Genomic DNA, 13877 nt, shown 5'->3' on the forward strand with positions numbered 1-13877 from the left:
TTATCAAATTATTATATTATTTGTTTATGTATTTATATATTGTGTTAGGTTATTGTTTAATGCATGTTTAATTAATTAATTGTTATTTGTACTGGCTACAAGATGTTTAATTAGTAGTAATCTAATTAGTCATGTTCCCTGTTGTTTTTGTTTATAATCTGTATGTCATTAGGTTGGTTTAATAAATTATATGATTCTCAGGTTTTTACATTTTATTAACTGGATGATATGATAAATTTTAATATTATTAATATCTGGCTAGTTTTGTTAATTATTAATTACTAGTTATGTGTGTGAGTTGTTTACAATAATTATCATGTTATATTGTGCTAGTTTGTTGATATGTAAAATAAAATCTATTTTCACAAGATTTAGTTTATTGAGATTTATTAAAATTGACAAACTATGTATTTGTAGGACTAATGATATGCATAGTATTTTATTTACAGGAGATATGTAGTCAAAGTATTTTGTTAATTAAGTTAAGTAATTAACAATTGGTTGTTTGTTTATCTAAAATTATAAATTGTTTACATTTGTTAATCTTATTATATTTTCCTCATAACATATTTGTTACTTTTTTTTACCAATATGTTATTAATTAATAATTTGAATTTTGTAAGTACTGTTGTAGTACTAATGTGTGAGAGGTGGATTTGATAAATATTGTCGGTATGTGTTAATAGACAGAGAGCATGCTATATTTATTTTTATCATTTTCTTAAATTGTTTTTGCAATTTAATGTGTTATATTAATGTATAATTTAAGTTTGTCTACTTTTATAAAGTCATATATTTAAAGTTTTCTACATTACTTTTATAAATTAATAAAATATCTTTTATATTTTGTAAACCATCTTGTATATTATTCAGATTATTTGTTAGTTATATGTTTATACTACTCTAGCATGAGATGGTGATAATCTGTATTAGTTGTGGTAGCTGTATAAAATATTATAATTTTGTTAGCTTACTTTTTAGTGGGTTTTAGAGTTTGCCGTTTATAAGTTATATTTGTGTTGATATTATAGATTGGTTTGGAGGTTGATTTGGAGCTAAGTAGTGATTTAATATTTTAGACTCATTCCAGGTACGAGTATCTTTCACTCTCTCTTCATTTAAAATATATTTTCTTCCCTGTACTTATTGTCCCATCATATTTATCTTATCAAATTTTATTTTGTTAAGTGTATATGTACACTTGTTAATTTTTGCTCAGCCATTTTTGATCCATGTTGTTGCTTAACCACTTTTGATCTATGTTGTCTATCAGTATACTTAATTTGTCACATGCAACTTTTATTTTCAATATTATTGGAAACACTTTGTAACCATTTGTTATGGGCTCTTAAACTTATCTGTGTGAGTAAATCACAGACGAGGCACATGGAGTTTTTGCAGTCTTTGGTGCTCTCGGCACTAACTCGTATCAGTGCTGTGAGTATACGAGCATGTCTCTGGGGTATGAGGCATAATTAAGATCATGATCATTTTGTTTGTTTGGGAAATGTTTTATACATTTCATTTTATCCTTCTTATGGATAACCGGAGAAGGAACTGTTTGCACTGTGCTTTTCTTGGTGTTTACTAGCGAGCAGAGGTTTTATAAGATGCCCTTATTAGTACCCACCTTACTTGTTCTCAGCCATTTCTTTGATTTTGTTTGGATTAGTTGGTTCCTTGCTTCTAAATAATTACTGTCATATTACTCATCTTCTTGGCTAATTATTAAAATCAAATATATTCTTTTGCTTTACCTTTTTTTGATATATTCGTACTGGGCATTTGGCTCACTCGTATTTATTTCTTTCCACAGGTAGTCGGGGGTAAAGCGGGGGTGTGATGAGTGCTGCCCAGATTTTAGCTTGTTATCTAGTTGAAAATAAAGTCAATGACATGTTTTATTCCATATTATTTTGGATCTTGTTAGAGAACTTTATTTTGAAGATTTTGAACTTTTATTAGTTTACTAAATTATGTTTAGCTTGTTTTGCTTTCATTAATAAATAAGACTTAGCTTGTGTAGCATCTACTTGTTTAAGTGGGGTGTTACATGGAGCCTCGGTCGATTACGCGAAAGAATCCAGCAACTGAAGTCAAGAAAACAAGAAAAATTAGTTTTTTCCCGAAGGTCAGGGCGGCCGCGCCAGTCTTGGGAGCGGCCGTGCCCATTTAGCAGAGAGCGAGCGCCCTCGCGCTGGTATGGGGGCGGCCGCGCTGGGTCGGGATTTTAGAATCCTGATTCTATTCTAAGTTTGATTTGCTGGACTCCTAATCTGTTGGGCTGGTATTCAAAGACTTTTAAAAGACGTTTTTTATAACGAAGAGCAAAGAGATAGCAGCAAGAAGACCTAATAGCACAATACAATGAAGGAGAAGAAGATCTTGTTTTTACTTGTGATTATTTGCTTAAGTTGTAATCTTGGATGCTTGTTTTCTTTGTTGTTGAACCTAATACTCTTCTTAACATACTTTATTATTATCATTCAGTTATTTTAGACCTAGTTTATCTTAGCTTATTTACCATGCTTTCATTAGAGCCCATGGTGACGAGGAGTTTCAGTTATGAACTAATAGTTACCATGGGGTTCTAACGGATTTGCTTATGGATTTCTATAGTTAATTTGTTTCAATATCTTGGTGTGTGGTGATTGATTGATATCCTAGTATTGATTGTGCTTATTCGTCTTATGTGCGTAGCTAACATATAAGAAAACGTGTTAATCTCTATTGAAGCGACAGTGAATATAGAGATTTAGAACTTGTCGTGCTAGCATAGGTTCATGCAATTATTATGCATGATTCATAGGTAATTTTAACCATCTTACTTGCCCTATATAATCACGATAGATAACTTTTTCATTAAACCTTTATGTTGTCAAATTCTATAGACATATAGGGTCTCAACATAATTGGTGTCTATTCAGCTTCTATCTCTTTTGTGGATGTCTAGTAGTAGGGTATTCGTACAACAAAAGTTGGCGTTTACTAGTTTCGTGTTATCTAATTAGTTGTCATAATCATTGCATGCTAAGGTTAAGAACAATGACTTTGAATGAAGTATTTAATGAAGTTAGAATCCCATGTTTGTCTCATATAGTTAATTCAATCACTTTTAACCTCTTAGTTAATTGCATGTTAATTTAATCTTAGTTATAAATATCTTAACTTATTATTGTCTTAGTACTGAGCGATAGCCATACCATTGTTGCATATGTACATAATCCTAAGTTAACCAAAAAGTGTCTCTGTGGGAACGAATCTGATTTATATCTTATACTTCTTGCGAACGCGTATACTTGCGTGTAATTTGTTGCGTGTAATTTGTTGCGTGTTTTTGCCCTAACAGACATATCTATAGATTCTTGCAATTCTTGGTCTTAACATGGCAACTTTGGTGATCTTGAAGCTTGCAATTGATGCACCCATCAGTTTATCTTCATCTGGCCTAGAAGGAGAATAGCCAACCAATATTGGGTGCTTTCTTGATATTGTGACACTCGCTTGTTTAGGCTTTAACACCAAAAAGTTGTTGAACTCATTATTTATTGAGGGTTCACCCTTATTTCCTTTTCCTAGATGCATTTCATCCATGGTGATTGGCTTCAACTGAGTGAAATGCTTCACAGATTGATCATGAGTAGCAGTATAGCCAAAAACCTTTGTAGTTCTGTCATCAATCTTTTTCCTTTGCTCTTTGATCTTAAGCTCAGCTGCTGCAAGATTGATTAAATCAATGTTGTCCAAAGCTGCTGGCTTAGAGATAGTGATAGCTGGCATTATCACCTTGCTGACTTGAATGTGCACGTCCTTCTCCCCCGTTTTGTTATCATCAAGTAAATTAGGGGTTGAAGTTTGAGCAGCCACCAATTATTGAAGTAGTTGAGTTTGAGCTGCTTGATTTGATAGTATCTTGGCCACTGAGTTCTCCACAGTTGTCAATCTTGAACTCAATGCCTCAACCTTCCTATTTAGATCACTTTCCTTTTTGAGTTTCCGTTGAATATCCTTCAATGTTGACTCAGGAAGCTTGATCTCTATTTTCTCATTAAGGTCTTTCTTGACTGCATCAATGGTGTTCTTGAGCTCATCCATATCTTAATTTTGTTTAAGAGTCTGAATTTTGTGCAGCTGTAGAGATTCAAGATGGGCTTCTAGATGACATCTGGTACCAGTATTAGTGGTGGCTTGAATGGCTGATTGAGTCTGATGAATTAGCTTAAACATTGTGGAGTTAAAATGATGATAACCGCAATCCTTTGTTAGCATCCAAGCTGGAATGTCTGTAGATGAACTAGGGCCTTCATCTCCCCCTATGTCCATGCCAGTTACATCAATATCTTCCCCATTTGACTCATCACCCTAAGAGTCACCAGAATCATACTTGAAATCATCACCAGTTGTAGGTGGAAGAGAGTTGATTGCATTATTTGCTCTTAGCATTAAAGATGTAGTATGTACCAGATTAAGAGTCCTCTCTGCTTCCACATTTCCCTGAATATCCAATATTTGGTAGGCTATTGTTGATGAGACTGCATAGCTGTATGAACAATTACGTGATAACTCAACACGAGAACATGACAGGTTAATAATACAACGACTACACAAGAAATCAGGATGAATGAAGACAAGGTAAATACAAAGAATCAAAAGATTAGAAGAAGGCTTGAAGTCTGTTTACAGGTCACTGAAAGAAGTTCATTAATATGATCATGCCTCAGTGAAGAATAAAGATTAAAGACTTTCAGGTTTCGGAAATGTTTAAGATTCAGTGTATAAGTGCTACCAGAAGATTACAGTGTATTGGCATTGATTGAAGATAGACAGTGTTCGAAGTATAGGAATCTGAAGAATTGAAGACATGGTATAGACAGAGGTTAAAGAAGACGGCTGCAGTTTTGAAGTTATACTCACTAACAGGAGTTCATTTATATATTCAAGCGTCAGTGAAGAACAGTGAATAAAGTATTCAATATTGTAGTAGAAATGAAGACGTTGTCTAAAGTACCATTATTGAGTGGCATTTATGACAATTAATAACGCTCCATTAAGATTTGAATTGTTGTATTTGTACTCAAGTTGTTGGTGTTTTAATGTGTTTTCTAGTGTTTTTGCATTTCAGGCATTAATCCGAGATTCAGGTGAATTAGCATTGATTTGATGCTAATATGGTGTTAGGATGGTGTCCAAGGAATAAAGGCTCGTGAAGACCAACTCGTTGCAACAAGAAAAGAAGGCAATTCCAATTTTTCCAGAAGACCGGCGCGACCGCGCTGTGCTAGCGTGCGGCCGTGCCAGAGAAACCAAATGTCAGCGCGCCCGCGTTGGTGAAGCGCGCGGCCACGCCAGGTCGGGAATCCAGTTTCCTGTTTCAATTAGAAGATTTTTTTTTCTGGGCTTTTGGATTAATTGGGGTGCTATTTAAAGATAATAAAAAGACATTTTTTATAACGGAGCTTGAGGAGAAGACGACAAGAAGACTTATAGCACAATTTAACAAAGGCGAAGAAGGTCTAGTTTATTCTTGTGAATCTTTGTTCTAAGTTGTAATCTTGGATGCTCGTTTCTTGTTTACCTACTACTCTGGATTACGTACTTTGTTTATTATTTATTTATAAAGACTACATTTATTATACCATGCTTTCATCAGAACCCACGTTGATGACGAGTCCGATTATGGGCTAATCGTTATCATGGGGTTCTAGAAGATTTATTTATGAATTTCTTTAGTTAATTTGTTTCGATGCCTTAGTGTGTGGCAATTGTATGATAACCTAGTATAGGTTGTGCTTATTCGTCTTATGAGCATCGCGAACTTATAAGATAGCGTGTTAATTCTTAATGTAGCGACATTGAATTTAAGAGTTTAGAACTTGTCATGCTAGAATAGGTTCATGTGTTATTATTATGAATGATTCATAGGTAATTTTAACCATCTTACTTGCCCTATGTAATCACGATAGATAACTTGTGCATTAAACCATTATATTGTCAAATTCTATAGACATATAGGGTCTCAATATAATTGGTGTCTATTCAGCTTCTATCTCTTTTGTGGATGTCTGGTAGTATGGTATTCGTACAACGAAAGTTGGCGTTTATCAGTTTCGTGTTATCTGATTTGTGTCATCACCATTACATGTTAAGGTTAAGAACGAAAAGGCTATTAAATGAAGTAATTAATGAAGTTAGAATCCCATATTTATGTCATATATTATTCAACTCTCTTTAAAATCTCTTTAGTTAATGTTCTCTAGTATAATTCTCAATAGTTAATCGTAGTATAATCAAAACCCAAATTGTTATTCGTCTTAGCATTGAATAATAGCCATATCATTGTTGCATAAGTGCATAAATCACAAGTTAACCTAAACCAGTCTCTGTGGGAACGAACTAGAAATAATTCTATATTACTTGCGATTGTGTATACTTGCGTGAAATATTAGCGCATGTTTAGCGACTAACAAGTTTTTTGCGCCGCTGTCGCGGACTCGGTGTTAGCTTTTAGTTTATGTGTTTGTCATCAGTGATCGTTAAAGTTTATTTACTCGGATATTGTTACTTACCTACTCTTTTCCTTATCGTGTTTCAGGTAGTTTAGCGAGCTTGTATGCATACGCGTTCGCGGGCTCGTAAGAGAACCCTGAATCAAGCCGAGGAAGAAGCTGTAGTGATTCGAAGGCAAGTTTTTGAGGACGAAGAGAAAGTAGAAGAAGAAGAGAAAGTTGAGAAACCAGCTTTAGTAGTGATGGGAGATCAAGCAGAAATTCCTAAGCATCTGATGGACTTTTCTCAGCCTAAGATCAATGGTATTCAGTCGAGCATCATCAGACCAGCCATCTTGGCTAACACTTTTGAGATCAAGTCGAGCATGATTCAGATGATACAGAACTCAGTTCAGTTTGGGGGTTCTCCTACAGAAGACCCCAACATGCACATCGGGGATTTCATCGAGATCTGCGACACTTTTAAGTTCAATGGGGTGACTGAAGATGCTATCAAGCTGCGACTCTTCCCATTCTCTCTGAGGGATAAAGCAAAGTGATGGTTACATTCTCTACCACCAGGGTCTATCACCAAATGGGAGGATCTTGCTCAATAGTTTCTCACTAAATTCTTTCCTATGGCGAAGACTGCTGCAATCCGGAATGCTCTTACTCAGTTTGCGCAGCAAACTAGAGAATCTCTGTGTGAGGCTTGGGATCAAGACAAGGAGATTCTAAGGAAGTGCCCACACCATGACATGCCTGATTGAATGATTATAAACTGTTTCTACAATGGTTTAGGTGCACAATATATCATGATCCCTTAGGTTATTTTTCTGATTAATTTATGATATTGATTCGAGTGTAGTGATGTCGTATAGAGGAATGTGAAGTCCTAACGAATTGAGTTACATGCTAGAAACAAGAAAATTTTCATTAAGTCTTATAGGTTGTTGGAGTGCTAGATCATGATCATGGCTTGTTTGTTTGTCGAGGTTTAATCACTTGTTTATATTTAGAACTTATGATATTCTCTTAGTGGCAAAACAACATGGATTTTTAAAATTGGGGAAAAATATTGGATTTCAATGCTAGTTCTGCCTAGGCGTCAAATGGCTAGTAGGCATCTTATATTTATATGAGTAGTCTAGGGTTGAGCGAGAAGGAGCGAAACACACATGTTCAGAAAAAGAAAAAAAGAAAAAAAAGAAAAAGAAAGAAAAAAAGAAAGAAAAAAGAAAGAAAAAAGAAAAAAAAATATGTAGTATGCATAATTGATTACGAGTGGGCTCTTTAATACTCGAGTTATTAAGTTCTAGGGGACTTTGTGCCTAGTGACCTAAGACTTTTATAGTCTTGGATCCGCTAACCTAACTCTCGCTACATGGGTATTATTTTATGGATCTCACTCATTGTACGATCAAATAAGCATATTTGTGTTTGTTATGTGTTATCAATAAAAGCAAGAATCCTTGTATAACTCTGATAAAAATGTAGTGTTGTCAGTCATTTTGTGTTTATCGTTTATTCTGTTCATAACCTTGTGATTTTCTTGTCGAGAGGTGAGTTATGATTATTGATCTAGTTTCGATAGTATATTTGTTAAGCAATTGTACACACGCACATTTTTGGCTTGTGAGTTATTTTGAGGGATTTGGTTGAACTTTGTGCGAATAATTGCATTCATTGAGATGTTGCTTATTGATTGGTTTAGTTAATTCGAGGTGATAATTGCATTCATGTTAGTTACATTCATGCATTTTATTTCTTATTTTAGAGTCTGTTAAGCTTGAGGACAAGCATCGATTCAAGTTTGGGGGTGTGTTAAGTGGAATTTATATCCACTTAGAATGCTTCGTAAAGGCTCGAATTGGTATTTTGTACTCAAGTTGTTTGTTTTTTATGTGTTTTCGTAGTGGTTTGCATTTTAGGGCATAATCGGAAGAAGAAATGGATCTTGCATGTTTTATGCTTAAAGGGGTGTTAGGATGGAGCTTCGGTCGATTACGCGAAAGAAACCAGCAATTAAAGTCAAGAAAACAAGAAAAATTAGTTTTTTTCCCAAAGGTCAAGGCGGCCGCGCCAGTCTTGGGAGCGGCCGCGCCCATTTGTCAGAGGGCAAGCGCGCCCGCGCTGGTATGGGGGCGGCCGCACTGGGTCGGGATTTTAGAATCCTGATTCCAATCTAAGTTTGATTTGCTGGACTCCTGATCTGTTGGGCTGGTATTTAAAGACTTTTAAAAGACGTTTTTCATAACAGAGAGCAAGGAGATAACATCAAGAAGACCTAATAGCACAATACAATGAAGGAGAAGAAGATCTTGTTTTTACTTGTGATTATTTGCTTAAGTTGTAATCTTTGATGCTCGTTTTCTTTGTTGTTGAACCTAATACTCTTGTTAACGTACTTTGTTATTATTATTCAGTTATTTTAGACCTAGTTTATCTTAGTTTATTTATCATGCTTTCATTAGAACCCATGGTAACGAGGAGTTTCGGTTATGAACTAATAGTTATCGTGGGGTTCTAACGGATTTTCTTATGGATTTCTATAATTAATTTGTTTCAATATCTTGGTGTGTGGTGATTGATTGATATCCTAGTATTGGTTGTGCTTATTCATCTTATGTGCGTAGCTAACATATAAGATAGCGTGTTAATCTCTATTGAAGCGACAGTGAATATAGAGATTTAGAAATTGCCATGCTAGCATAGGTTCATGCAATTATTATGCATGATTCGTAGGTAATTTTAACCATCTTACTTGCCCTATGTAATCACGATAGATAACTTGTTCATTAAACCTTTATGTTGTCAAATTCTATAGACATATAGGGTCTCAACATAATTGGTGTCTATTCAGCTTCTATCTCTTTTGTGGATGTCTGGTAGTAGGGTATTCGTACAACGAAAGTTGGCATTTACTAGTTTCGTGTTATCTAATTAGTTGTCATCATCATTGCATGCTAAGGTTAAGAACAATGGCTTTGAATGAAGTATTTAATGAAGTTAGAATCCCATGTTTGTCTCATATACTTAATTCAATCACTTTTAATCTCTTAGTTAATTGGATGTTAGTTAAATCTTAGTTATAAATATCTTAACTTATTATTGTCTTAGTATTGAGCGATATTCATACCATTGTTGCATATGTACATAATCTTAAGTTAACCAAAAAGTGTCTTTGTGGGAACGAATCTGATTTATATCTTTTACTTCTTGCGAACGCGTATAATTACGTGTAATTTATCGCGTATTTTTGCCCTAACAGACATATCTATAGATTCTTGTAATTCTTGGTCTTAACATGGCATCTTTGGTGATCTTGAAGCTTACAATTGACGCACCCATCAGTTTATCTTCATCTGGCCTAGGAGGAGAATAATCAACCAACATTGGGTGCTTTGTTGATATTGTGACACTCGCTTGTTTAGGCTTTAGCACCAAAACGTTGTTGAACTCATTATTTATTGAGGGTTCACCCTTATTTCCTTTTCCTAGCTGCATTTCATCCATGGTGATTGGCTTCAACTGAGTGAAATGCTTCATAGATTAATCCCGAGTAGCAGTTAAGCCAAAAACCTTTGTAGTTCTGTCATCAATCTTTTTCCTTTTTCCTTTGCTCTTTGATCTTGAGCTCAGCTGCTGCAAGATTGATTAAATCAATGTTGTTCAAAGCTGGTGGATTAGAGATAGTGATAGCTGGCATTATCACCTTGTTGACTTGAATGTGCACATTCTTCTCCCCCTTTTGTTATCATCAAGTAAATTAGGGGTTGAAGTTTGAGCAGCCACCAATTGTTGAAGTAGTTGAGTTTGAGCTGCTTGATTTGATAGTATCTTGGCAACTGATTTCTCAACAATTGTCAATCTTGAACTCAATGCCTCAACCTTCCTATTTAGATCACTTTCCTTTTTAAGTCTCCGTTGAATTTCCTTCAATGTTGACTCAGGAAGCTTGATCTCTATTTTCTCATTAAGGTCTTTCTTGACTGCATCAATGGTGTTCTTGAGCTCATCCACATCTTGATTTTGATTAAGAGTCTAAATTTTGTGGAGCTATAGAGATTCAAGATGGGCTTCTAGAAGACATCTGGTACTAGCATTAGTGGTGGCTTGAATGGCTGATTGAGTCTGATGAATTAGCTTAAACATTTTGGAGTTGAAATGATAATAACCACAATCCTTTGTTAGCATCCAAGCTGGAATGTCTGTAGATGAACTAGGGCCTTCATCTCCCCCTATGTCCATGCCAGTTACATCAATATCTTCCCCATTTGACTCATCACCCTAAGAGTCACCAGAATCATTCTTGAAATCATCACTAGAGTTAGGTGGAAGAGAGTTGATTGCATTATTTGCTCTTAGCATTGAAGATGTAGTATGTACCAGATTATGAGTCCTCTCTGCTTCCATATTTCCCTGAATAACCAATATTTGGTAGGCTGTTATTGGTGAGACTGCATAGCTGTATGAACAGTTACGTGATAACTCAACACGAGAACAACACTAGAACAGTCAGGTTAATAAAACTACGACTACACAAGAAATCAGGATGAATGAAGACAAGGCAAATACAAAGAATCAAAAGATTAGAAGAAGGATTGAAGTCTGTTTACAAGTCAATAAAAGAAGTTCATTAATATGATCATGCCTCAGTGAAGAATAAAGATTAAAGACTTTCAGGTTTCGGAAATGTTGAAGATTTAGTGTATAAGTGCTACCAGAAGATTTCAGTGTATTGGCATTGATTAAAGATAGACAGTGTTTGAAGTATAAGAATCTGAAGAATTGAAGACATGGTATAGAAAGAGGTTAAAGAAGACAGATGCAGTCTTGAAGTTATACTCGCTGACAGGAGTTCATTTATATATTCAAGCATCGGTGAAGAACAATGAATGAAGTATTCAATATTGTAGTAGAAATGATGACGTTGTCTAAAGTACCATTGTTGAGTGGCATTTATGACACTTTATAACGCTTCATTAAGCTTTGAATTGGTGTATTTGTACTCAAGTTGTTGGTGTTTTAATGTGTTTTCTAGTATTTTTGCATTTTAGGCTTTAATTCGGGATTCAGGTGAATTAGCATTGATTTGATGCTAATATGGTGTTAGGATGGTGTCCAAGGAATAAAGGCTCGTGAAGACCAACTTGTTGTAACAAGAAAAGAAGGCAATTCCAGTTTTTCCAGAAGACCGGCGCGCCCGCGCTGTGCTAGCGTGTGGTCGCGCCAGAGAAACCAAATGTCACCGCGCCCGCGTTGGTGAAGCGCGCGACCGCGCCAGGTCGGGAATCCGGTTTCTTGTTTCAATTAGAAGACTGTTTTTTCTGGGCGTATGGATTAATTGGGGTGCTATTTAAAGATAATAAAAAGACATTTTTTATAAAGAGCTTGAGGAGAAGACGACAAGAAGACCTATAGCAGAATTCAACACAGGCGAAGAAGGTCTAGTTTATTCTTGTGAATCTTTGTTCTATGTTGTAATCTTGGATGCTCGTTTCTTGTTTTGTTGAACCTACTATTCTGGATTATGTATTTTGATTATCATTTGTTTATAAAGACTACGTTTATTATACCATGCTTTCATCAGAACCCATATTGATGATGAGTCCGATTATGGGCTAATCGTTATCATGGGGTTCTAACAGATTCATTTATGGAATTCTTTAGTTGATTTGTTTCGATGCCTTAGTGTGTTGTAATTATACGATAACATAGTATAGGTAGTTCTTATTCGTCTTATGAGCGTCGCGAACTTATAATATAGCGTGTTAATTCTTAATATAGCGACAGTGAATTTAAGAGTTTAGAACTTGCCATGCTAGCATAGGTTCATGTGTTCTTATTATGCATAATTCGTAGGTAATTTTAACCATCTTACTTGCCCTATGTAATCACGATAGATAAATTGTGCATTAAACCGTTATATTTTCAAATTCTATTGACATATAAGGTCTCAAATTAATTGGTGTCTATTCAGCTTCTATCTCTTTTGTGGATGTCTGGTAGTATGGTATTCGTACAACGAAAGTTGGCGTTTATCAGTTTTGTGTTATCTGATTTATGTCATCCCCATTACATGCTAAGGTTAAGAACGAAAAGGCTATTGAATGAAGTACTTAATGAAGTTAGAATACCATATTTATGTCATATATTATTCAACTCTCTTTAATCTCTTTAGTTAATATTCTCTAGTATAATTCTCAATAGTTAATCGTAATATAATCAGAACCCAAATTGTTATTCGTCTTAGCATTGAATAATAGCCATATCATTGTTGCATAAGTGCATAAATCACAAGTTAACCTAAACTAGTCTCTGTGAGAACGAACTAGAAATAATTCTATATTACTTGCGATCGCATATACTTGCGTAAAATATTAGCGCATGTTTAGCGACTAACAAGTTTTTGGCGCCGCTGCCGAGGACTCGGTGTTAACTTTTACTTTATATGTTTGTCATCAGTGATCGTTAAAGTTTATTGACTCGGACATTGTTACTTACCTACTATTTTCCTTATCGTGTTTCAGGTACTCTAGCAAGCGTGTATGCATACGCGTTCGCGGGCTCGTAAGAGAACTCTGGATCAAGCCGAGGAAGAAGCTGTAGTGATTCGAAGGGAAGTTTTTGAGGACGAAGAGAAAGTAGAAGAAGAAGAGAAAGTCGAGGAACCAGCTTTAGTATGAGAGATCTAGCAGAAATTCCTAAGGCTCTGATGGACTTTTCTCAGCCTAAGATCAATGATATTCAGTCGAGCATCATCAGACCAGCCATCTCGCCTAACACTTTTGAGACCAAGTCGAGCACGATTCAGATGATACAGAACTCAGTTCAATTTGGGGGTTCTCCTACAGAAGACCCCAACATGCACATCAGGGATATCATCGAGATCTGCGACACTTTCAAGTTCAATGGGGTGACTGAAGATGCTATCAAGCTGCGACTCTTCCCATTCTCTCTGAGGGATAAAGAAAAGTGCTGGTTACATTCTCTACCACCAGGGTCTATCACCAAATAGGAGGATCTTGCTCAAAATTTTCTCATGAAATTTTTTCCTATGGCGAAGACTGCTGCAATCAGGAATGCTCTTACTCAGTTTGCGCAGCAAACTAGAGAATCTCTGTGTGAGGCTTGGGATCGATACAAGGAGATGCTAAGGAAGTGCCCGCACCATGGCATGCCTGATTGGATGATTATAAATTGTTTCTACAATAGTTTAGGTGCACAATATAGACCTATGCTTGATGCAACAACTGGTTGAGCCTTACGGGCCAAAAGCTATAATGAAGCTTATGAGTTGATTGAGCTAATGGCAGCTAATGAATACCAGAATCCTATGCAAAGAATGTTTCAAGGCAAGGTAGCAAGAATTCTGGAAGTGGATACAAC

The 13877-nt window shown here is 35.6% G+C and overlaps 2 non-coding genes across 2 annotated transcripts; both read right to left on the minus strand.

Annotated features, from left to right (window-relative positions):
* Positions 1–7138: 7138 nt before the first annotated feature.
* Positions 7139–7245, minus strand: LOC141681375 (small nucleolar RNA R71). The gene has a single exon (XR_012558814.1). It is a non-coding gene; the product is annotated as a small nucleolar RNA R71 (small nucleolar RNA).
* A 6315-nt stretch (positions 7246–13560) lies between these two features.
* LOC141682204 (small nucleolar RNA R71) lies at positions 13561–13667 on the minus strand. The gene has a single exon (XR_012559605.1). It is a non-coding gene; the product is annotated as a small nucleolar RNA R71 (small nucleolar RNA).
* Between the last annotated feature and the right edge of the window lie 210 nt (positions 13668–13877).

The sequence above is a fragment of the Apium graveolens genome, chromosome 8 (genome assembly GCF_009905375.1).
Source record: "Apium graveolens cultivar Ventura chromosome 8, ASM990537v1, whole genome shotgun sequence".
In the NCBI taxonomy this organism is placed as follows: Eukaryota; Viridiplantae; Streptophyta; class Magnoliopsida; order Apiales; family Apiaceae; genus Apium; species Apium graveolens.